This window comes from Schistocerca serialis, unplaced genomic scaffold, assembly GCF_023864345.2.
Source record: "Schistocerca serialis cubense isolate TAMUIC-IGC-003099 unplaced genomic scaffold, iqSchSeri2.2 HiC_scaffold_1207, whole genome shotgun sequence".
In the NCBI taxonomy this organism is placed as follows: Eukaryota; Metazoa; Arthropoda; class Insecta; order Orthoptera; family Acrididae; genus Schistocerca; species Schistocerca serialis.
Window position 1 is genome coordinate 65,001 of NW_026047411.1, and position 8,316 is coordinate 73,316.

General features: G+C 59.9%; 2 non-coding genes and 1 pseudogene across 2 annotated transcripts; all 3 read right to left on the reverse strand.

The window, feature by feature from the left end:
* The window catches only part of LOC126435466 (large subunit ribosomal RNA), a 7,950-nt pseudogene extending 2,239 nt beyond the window's left edge, over window positions 1-5,711 (reverse strand).
* A 188-nt stretch (window positions 5,712-5,899) lies between these two features.
* Window positions 5,900-6,054, reverse strand: LOC126435474 (5.8S ribosomal RNA). The gene has a single exon (XR_007579961.1). It is a non-coding gene; the product is annotated as a 5.8S ribosomal RNA (ribosomal RNA).
* A 353-nt stretch (window positions 6,055-6,407) lies between these two features.
* On the reverse strand, window positions 6,408-8,316 carry LOC126435445 (small subunit ribosomal RNA). The gene has a single exon (XR_007579947.1). It is a non-coding gene; the product is annotated as a small subunit ribosomal RNA (ribosomal RNA).

Here is an 8,316-nt window from a genome sequence, read left to right on the forward strand (position 1 = left end):
CAGATAGCAGGCGACTGGTGTCAGCGACCCACTGGTGTTGCCCCTTGACGGCGGCGGAAGATGACAGCGCCGCACCGTCAAAGGCAACGTGCAGGCGCGCGGCCCACATCTCTCCAACCTGCTTCGACGATTTGAGGAGGTGACCCTCCCACATAAGATGCCGCTCCAGCACCTCAATCTCACGCTGCACCTCGTCCCGGCCTGCACCGTCGGGGGCTGGTCCAATCCTCTTCAGCGCCAGGAGACGGGACCGGCGGAGTGTTGGCCCCATCCATCGGCATGATGGGATGCCGAGGCCACCCTGGGCTACAGGAGCATGGAAGTAGCCCAGGGGAGTGTCCGCCGGAAGGCGGAACCATCTCCTGACGGCGGCCCGGATGGTCACGTCTGCCGCTTTCAACGCACCCACTCGGGTGCGGCTGAGGGCCAGCCCGTGGTACAGGCCTGGGAGAAGTACGTTGGTGAGGGCGTAGAGGCGCTGTTGCGGCTTAAGCGGAGCTCGGGAAATGACGTCCAGCTGCTCCACCAGGTGGTGTCGTGGGTTGAACACGCAGCGACCCGCGGTGGAGAATTGCAGTCCCAGATACCGGAAGGTTTCACCCACACGTAGGGCGGGCATGGTGGCGTTGCCCGCTTTGAAGGTAACGTCGGCGTCGACCTTCACCTTCTTGTCACGCCCAGACGCGACTAAAGCGAGGGTGAAACACTTCCGGGCGTTGATCTGCAGCCCCAGATGGCCGAGGGCTGCGACGGCTGCGTCGATGAGGGACTGCAATCCCCTCGCGGTCGATGCAAAAAGCAGGACGTCATCTGCAAAGGCCGCAGCGTTGACTCTGCGGCCGAGGATCCGAGCTCCGATGTGGGAGGGAAGTTGACTCAAAACATAGTCCACCGCAAAATTGAAAAGGAGGGGGGAGAGGGGGTCACCCTGACGCACACCCCTTGCCGGCTGCAGGGGCACGCCCACGTCGGCGCCGCCCGCTATCACCGTCGTGCTACCCTCGTAACACCTTTCGACGTACTCAATAAAGCAATCCGGCAGGCCATGAGCCCTCAGCACGGGGCGGAGAGCAGCATGGTCCACCGAATCGAACGCTTTAGAGACGTCGATCGATGCCACAAAAACAGAGCGACAGGAGCGGACTGCGTCGGTGAGAGCAGTGTCCAAGATGAAGGTGTTTTCCAACATCCCATCCCGGGGGATGAATGCCCGCTGACGTTCGTCCACAGCACATGCACGCATCAGGCGTGACGCGAGAACCTTGTGAAAGGTCCGCGCCAACACCGAGCAGACCGTAATGGGGCGAAAGTCAGCGGGGGATGTTGGTGCAGCCGTTTTGGGGAGAAGTGACGTCCGGGCGCGAAGCAGACGCTCGGGGAGGGCGCGGGCCAGGAGGAAGAGGTTCAAGAGTTTCACCAGGACTTCATGCGGCAGGCGCCGCAGCTCCGCTGGAGTCAGGCCGTCCGGCCCGGCCGCCGATCCCCTGGGCGGCAAGGCAGCAGCGACCTCCTCACGTGTGACCGGCCCCCATAGGCACTCTGGAGCGACAGGCTCCGAGTGCGGGAGAAGGCGGTCACGGATGAAGCCAGCGGTGGAGATCGGCTTCTTCGTGAAGAGGTCCGCCCAGAAGTCCAGCAGACCGGGGATGTCGGGTGGCGGCTGCAGCAGGGTGCCGTCCAGCAAGCCGCGCACGCAACGTGCACGCGACCTGCGGAAGGCGTCCTGTGTCCGCGCGAACTCCCAGCGGCGCCGCTTGCGCTTCTGCAGCGGCGGGGCGGCAGGCGGCCGCTTGGATGATTGGCGCGGCCGCTGTGCCCTGGTGATCGACCTCTCCCCCCTGGACCCGACCGACGCAAGGGCATCCGGGAGCATGCCCAGGATGACATCGGGCGGCGTGCCCCGCCCCAGACCAATGACTCGATCCAGAGCAGAGAAACGCTGGGCGGAGGCAGGTAGCCCCGCCAGATGCTCCCAGATGGCGGCGTCAGTCGGCCCCTCCGGCGGCGGCCCGGTGGTGTCGGCCGCGAAGTCCTCGGCTGCGTCGACGGGCGGCGCAGCGGCCTCGCCCGCGTCAGGCAGCGAGCTCGCTGCTCCCCGGCGGGACGCCGGCTCTTCCCCCCGACCGATCTCAAGCGCCTCCATGAATTGGCGGACAAGCTGCTTGTGGGCAGCTTGCCGCCGTCGGCACTTGATTGCCTCAAGCGTTCGGTCGGGGAACATCCTAATAAGCTCTTGATTAACGAAGAAGAACCGGGCGTCCCTCTCGAGGAACAGTTCGGCCTCCGCCTTGGCGAGCGACAGGACTTCTTCCTCCGTCCACCTCGCGCGATGCCTCTCCGTCACGATCTCAGCGTTGGCGGCCGCAAGGTGTTGGCGGCGGCGATGGACCCCGAGACCGTTCTTCGTGGTAAAAGTGCGGTGGCACTCACTGCAAGCAAAGGGAGCTACACAAACTATCGCATTTTCGTTACGGCCGGTTGGCCGGATAGGTGCTGGGGTAGCTGGGGTGGCACCTTCAGCGGAAGGGCCACCATCTCTTGTTTCTTGTAGGCTGCCCCCAACTATAAAGGGATAATGCGAGGGGGGGCTGGTAACCCCCCCAAGCCCCTGGTGCGGTCTTCCACTCTGCGAAAATCAGCGGGCCCACGAGAAGGGGAGAAGACCGCAGGAGAGGAGAGGCTAAGAGGGCTAGGCCCATGTATTGCGCATCACTCTCCCTGTAACTATAACCCAAGGAAGGCACCTCGCAGCAGCAGCACGACTACATCAAGACCGCACTTCGAAAAGCCAAGTCCGGATGCAGCCACACCGCCGCCACTTGGCCACCTTAAGAGAGTCATAGTTACTCCCGCCGTTTACCCGCGCTTGCTTGAATTTCTTCACGTTGACATTCAGAGCACTGGGCAGAAATCACATTGCGTCAACACCCGCTAGGGCCATCGCAATGCTTTGTTTTAATTAGACAGTCGGATTCCCCCAGTCCGTGCCAGTTCTGAGTTGATCGTTGAATGGCGGCCGAAGAGAATCCGCGCACCCGCGCGCCCCCGGAGGAGCACGCTAAGGCGGACGCGGCCTCGCAGCAAGGAAGATCCGTGGGAGGCCAAGGCACGGGACCGAGCTCGGATCCTGCACGCAGGTTGAAGCACCGGGGCGCGAACGCCGCGCAGGCGCGCGCATCCTGCACCGCCGGCCAGCACGAGGCCGACCAACGGCGAGAGCAGACCACGCCCGCGCTAAACGCCCGCACTTACCGGCACCCCTACGGCACTCACCTCGCCCAGGCCCGGCACGTTAGCGCTGACCCACTTCCCGACCAAGCCCGACACGCCCCGATCCTCAGAGCCAATCCTTATCCCGAAGTTACGGATCCAATTTGCCGACTTCCCTTACCTACATTATTCTATCGACTAGAGGCTCTTCACCTTGGAGACCTGCTGCGGATATGGGTACGAACCGGCGCGACACCTCCACGTGGCCCTCTCCCGGATTTTCAAGGTCCGAGGGGAAGATCGGGACACCGCCGCAACTGCGGTGCTCTTCGCGTTCCAAACCCTATCTCCCTGCTAGAGGATTCCAGGGAACTCGAACGCTCATGCAGAAAAGAAAACTCTTCCCCGATCTCCCGACGGCGTCTCCGGGTCCTTTTGGGTTACCCCGACGAGCATCTCTAAAAGAGGGGCCCGACTTGTATCGGTTCCGCTGCCGGGTTCCGGAATAGGAACCGGATTCCCTTTCGCCCAACGGGGGCCAGCACAAAGTGCATCCTGCTATGACGGCCCCCATCAACATCGGATTTCTCCTAGGGCTTAGGATCGACTGACTCGTGTGCAACGGCTGTTCACACGAAACCCTTCTCCGCGTCAGCCCTCCAGGGCCTCGCTGGAGTATTTGCTACTACCACCAAGATCTGCACCGACGGCGGCTCCAGGCAGGCTCACGCCCAGACCCTTCTGCGCCCACCGCCGCGACCCTCCTACTCGTCAGGGCTTCGCGGCCGGCCGCAAGGACCGGCCATGACTGCCAGACTGACGGCCGAGTATAGGCACGACGCTTCAGCGCCATCCATTTTCAGGGCTAGTTGCTTCGGCAGGTGAGTTGTTACACACTCCTTAGCGGATTCCGACTTCCATGGCCACCGTCCTGCTGTCTTAAGCAACCAACGCCTTTCATGGTTTCCCATGAGCGTCGATTCGGGCGCCTTAACTCGGCGTTTGGTTCATCCCACAGCGCCAGTTCTGCTTACCAAAAGTGGCCCACTTGGCACTCCGATCCGAGTCGTTTGCTCGCGGCTTCAGCATATCAAGCAAGCCGGAGATCTCACCCATTTAAAGTTTGAGAATAGGTTGAGGTCGTTTCGGCCCCAAGGCCTCTAATCATTCGCTTTACCGGATGAGACTCGTACGAGCACCAGCTATCCTGAGGGAAACTTCGGAGGGAACCAGCTACTAGATGGTTCGATTAGTCTTTCGCCCCTATACCCAGCTCCGACGATCGATTTGCACGTCAGAATCGCTACGGACCTCCATCAGGGTTTCCCCTGACTTCGTCCTGGCCAGGCATAGTTCACCATCTTTCGGGTCCCAACGTGTACGCTCTAGGTGCGCCTCACCTCGCAATGAGGACGAGACGCCCCGGGAGTGCGGAGGCCGCCGCCCCGTGAAGGGCGGGGAAGCCCCATCCTCCCTCGGCCCGCGCAAGGCGAGACCTTCACTTTCATTACGCCTTTAGGTTTCGTACAGCCCAATGACTCGCGCACATGTTAGACTCCTTGGTCCGTGTTTCAAGACGGGTCGTGAAATTGTCCAAAGCTGAAGCGCCGCTGACGGGAGCGATTATTCCGCCCGAGAGCATCCCGAGCCAACAGCGGCGCGGGTCCGGGGCCGGGCCAGGTAGGTCCGTCATCCGGGAAGAACCGCGCGCGCTTGCCGGGAGCCCGAGCGCCCAAAGGGGCGAATCGACTCCTCCAGATATACCGCCGGGCAGCCAGCCAGGACACCGGGGCTCTGCCCAACAGACGCGAACCGAGGCCCGCGGAAGGACAGGCTGCGCACCCGGGCCGTAGGCCGGCACCCAGCGGGTCGCGACGTCCTACTAGGGGAGAAGTGCGGCCCACCGCACACCGGAACGGCCCCACCCCGCGGCGAGTGGAAAGGCAACCGGACACGACCCCGCCGCGGATTGCTCCGCGCGGGCGGCCGGCCCCATCTGCCGAGGGCGGAGGCCAGTGGCCGGATGGGCGTGAATCTCACCCGTTCGACCTTTCGGACTTCTCACGTTTACCCCAGAACGGTTTCACGTACTTTTGAACTCTCTCTTGAAAGTTCTTTTCAACTTTCCCTCACGGTACTTGTTCGCTATCGGTCTCGTGGTCATATTTAGTCTCAGATGGAGTTTACCACCCACTTGGAGCTGCACTCTCAAGCAACCCGACTCGAAGGAGAGGTCCCGCCGACGCTCGCACCGGCCGCTACGGGCCTGGCACCCTCTACGGGCCGTGGCCTCATTCAAGTTGGACTTGGGCTCGGCGCGAGGCGTCGGGGTAGTGGACCCTCCCAAACACCACATGCCACGACAGGCGGCAGCCTGCGGGGTTCGGTGCTGGACTCTTCCCTGTTCGCTCGCCGCTACTGGGGGAATCCTTGTTAGTTTCTTTTCCTCCGCTTAGTAATATGCTTAAATTCAGCGGGTAGTCTCGCCTGCTCTGAGGTCGTTGTACGAGGTGTCGCACGCCACACCGCCAGCCGGCTGTGCACGCTACCGAGTAAGTACCGGTATGCGAACCGCCAGGCGACGGGCGCGCATCGCACGTTTAAGGAGACGCGGCCGGCCCCACAGGCGGCCACGACACTCCCAGGTCTGCGAAGCGGGGCAAACGCCGCGCGCTTCAGTATACGTAGCCGACCCTCAGCCAGACGTGGCCCGGGAACGGAATCCATGGACCGCAATGTGCGTTCGAAACGTCGATGTTCATGTGTCCTGCAGTTCACATGTCGACGCGCAATTTGCTGCGTTCTTCATCGACCCACGAGCCGAGTGATCCACCGTCCTGGGTGATCTTTTCATAGTTTCCACCATCTCTTTCGAGACAGTTGCATAGGCGGGACTGAGGCGTGTGGCGGCCCTGTTCCAGCGTTCAGTGTCCAACGGCCTCACGGCCGATGGGCGTCGTACGGCTCCACACCGGAGCGGACAGGCAGTCGGGCGAAAGTCATTCAAAACCGGCGCCAGGCGCCAGGTGCCGCAGGCCAGCCGCTCCAGCGCTTCAGCGCTCGTACCACACAACATTGCCTTTAGTTTTGAGACGAACGCGTGGTTCCGCACGCGGCGCACGGCTACTGCGAGCCGTACAGGTAGCTGCGTGTTGCGCGACACGACACGCACATCGAAAGACATGCAGTCTAGTCGGTAATGATCCTTCCGCAGGTTCACCTACGGAAACCTTGTTACGACTTTTACTTCCTCTAAATGATCAAGTTTGGTCATCTTTCCGGTAGCATCGGCAACGACAGAGTCAATGCCGCGTACCAGTCCGAAGACCTCACTAAATCATTCAATCGGTAGTAGCGACGGGCGGTGTGTACAAAGGGCAGGGACGTAATCAACGCGAGCTTATGACTCGCGCTTACTGGGAATTCCTCGTTCATGGGGAACAATTGCAAGCCCCAATCCCTAGCACGAAGGAGGTTCAGCGGGTTACCCCGACCTTTCGGCCTAGGAAGACACGCTGATTCCTTCAGTGTAGCGCGCGTGCGGCCCAGAACATCTAAGGGCATCACAGACCTGTTATTGCTCAATCTCGTGCGGCTAGAAGCCGCCTGTCCCTCTAAGAAGAAAAGTAATCGCTGACAGCACGAAGGATGTCACGCGACTAGTTAGCAGGCTAGAGTCTCGTTCGTTATCGGAATTAACCAGACAAATCGCTCCACCAACTAAGAACGGCCATGCACCACCACCCACCGAATCAAGAAAGAGCTATCAATCTGTCAATCCTTCCGGTGTCCGGGCCTGGTGAGGTTTCCCGTGTTGAGTCAAATTAAGCCGCAGGCTCCACTCCTGGTGGTGCCCTTCCGTCAATTCCTTTAAGTTTCAGCTTTGCAACCATACTTCCCCCGGAACCCAAAAGCTTTGGTTTCCCGGAGGCTGCCCGCCGAGTCATCGGAGGAACTGCGGCGGATCGCTGGCTGGCATCGTTTATGGTTAGAACTAGGGCGGTATCTGATCGCCTTCGAACCTCTAACTTTCGTTCTTGATTAATGAAAACATACTTGGCAAATGCTTTCGCTTCTGTTCGTCTTGCGACGATCCAAGAATTTCACCTCTAACGTCGCAATACGAATGCCCCCGCCTGTCCCTATTAATCATTACCTCGGGTTCCGAAAACCAACAAAATAGAACCGAGGTCCTATTCCATTATTCCATGCACACAGTATTCAGGCGGGCTTGCCTGCTTTAAGCACTCTAATTTGTTCAAAGTAAACGTGCCGGCCCACCGAGACACTCAATAAAGAGCACCCTGGTAGGATTTCAACGGGGTCCGCCTCGGGACGCACGAGCACGCACGAGGCGGTCGCACGCCTTCGGCTCGCCCCACCGGCAGGACGTCCCACGATACATGCCAGTTAAACACCGACGGGCGGTGAACCAACAGCGTGGGACACAAATCCAACTACGAGCTTTTTAACCGCAACAACTTTAATATACGCTATTGGAGCTGGAATTACCGCGGCTGCTGGCACCAGACTTGCCCTCCAATAGATACTCGTTAAAGGATTTAAAGTGTACTCATTCCGATTACGGGGCCTCGGATGAGTCCCGTATCGTTATTTTTCGTCACTACCTCCCCGTGCCGGGAGTGGGTAATTTGCGCGCCTGCTGCCTTCCTTGGATGTGGTAGCCGTTTCTCAGGCTCCCTCTCCGGAATCGAACCCTGATTCCCCGTTACCCGTTACAACCATGGTAGGCGCAGAACCTACCATCGACAGTTGATAAGGCAGACATTTGAAAGATGCGTCGCCGGTACGAGGACCGTGCGATCAGCCCAAAGTTATTCAGAGTCACCAAGGCAAACGGACCGGACGAGCCGACCGATTGGTTTTGATCTAATAAAAGCGTCCCTTCCATCTCTGGTCGGGACTCTGTTTGCATGTATTAGCTCTAGAATTACCACAGTTATCCAAGTAACGTGGGTACGATCTAAGGAACCATAACTGATTTAATGAGCCATTCGCGGTTTCACCTTAATGCGGCTTGTACTGAGACATGCATGGCTTAATCTTTGAGACAAGCATATGACTACTGGCAGGATCAACCAGGGA